The 815-nt window shown below is 50.7% G+C and overlaps 3 non-coding genes across 3 annotated transcripts; all 3 read right to left on the bottom strand.

Annotated features, from left to right (window-relative positions):
- Window positions 1–43: 43 nt before the first annotated feature.
- Pmar_PMAR018141 lies at window positions 44–123 on the bottom strand. The gene has a single exon. It is a non-coding gene; the product is annotated as a tRNA-Leu (tRNA).
- Window positions 124–310: 187 nt separating this feature from the next.
- On the bottom strand, window positions 311–390 carry Pmar_PMAR018140. Its single transcript has one exon. It is a non-coding gene; the product is annotated as a tRNA-Leu (tRNA).
- Window positions 391–576: 186 nt separating this feature from the next.
- On the bottom strand, window positions 577–656 carry Pmar_PMAR018139. Its single transcript has one exon. It is a non-coding gene; the product is annotated as a tRNA-Leu (tRNA).
- Window positions 657–815: the final 159 nt, after the last annotated feature.

The raw sequence follows: 815 nt of genomic DNA, 5'->3' as shown, positions 1-815 counted from the left end.
AAGGGTCTCGGTTCTCAATATAAGACCAGTCAGGTATATAGACTGACAGCTGTGGGGTTCGAACCCACGCCCTTTCGGACTGACGCCTAAAGCCAGCGCCTTGGACCACTCGGCCAAACTGTCGATGAGTGCTTCAGGATTCATAGCCAAGGTGATGCATCGCTCTGCCAAACCAGAGGACACAAAAAATGGATTGAACGGATTCTGCGAGGTGCGATGTCACAATATCGATCAAAAGGTTTTGGTCTTGCACTACCTTGCTTCTGAAAGGGTCTGGGTTCTTAATATAAGACCAGTCAGGTATATAGACTGACAGCTGTGGGGTTCGAACCCACGCCCTTTCGGACTGGCGCCTTAAGCCAGCGCCTTAGACCACTCGGCCAAACTGTCGATGAGTGCTTCAAGATTCATAGCCGAGGTGACGCATCGCTCTGCCAAACCAGAGGAGACAAAAATGGGTTGAACGGTTTCTAGGAGTTGCGATGGCGCAATATCGATCAGAAGGTGTTGATCCTGCACTACCTCGCTTCTGAAAAGGTCTCGGTTCTTAATATAACCCCAGTCAGGTATATAGACTGACAGCTGTGGGGTTCGAACCCACGCCCTTACGGACTGACGCCTAAAGCCAGCGCCTTGGACCACTCGGCCAAACTGTCGATGAGTGCTTCACGATTCATAGCCGAGGTGATGCATCGCTCTGCCAAACCAGAGGACACAAAAATGGGTTGAACGGTTTCTTCGAGGTGCGATGGCGCAATATCGATCAGAAGGTTTTGATCTTGTACTACCTCGCTCTGAAAAGCTCTGGGTCTCAA

The sequence above is a fragment of the Perkinsus marinus genome (assembly GCF_000006405.1).
Source record: "Perkinsus marinus ATCC 50983 genomic scaffold scf_1104296940000, whole genome shotgun sequence".
Lineage (NCBI taxonomy): Eukaryota > Perkinsozoa > Perkinsida > Perkinsidae > Perkinsus > Perkinsus marinus.
This window is presented reverse-complemented; position numbering and strand designations above follow the sequence as displayed.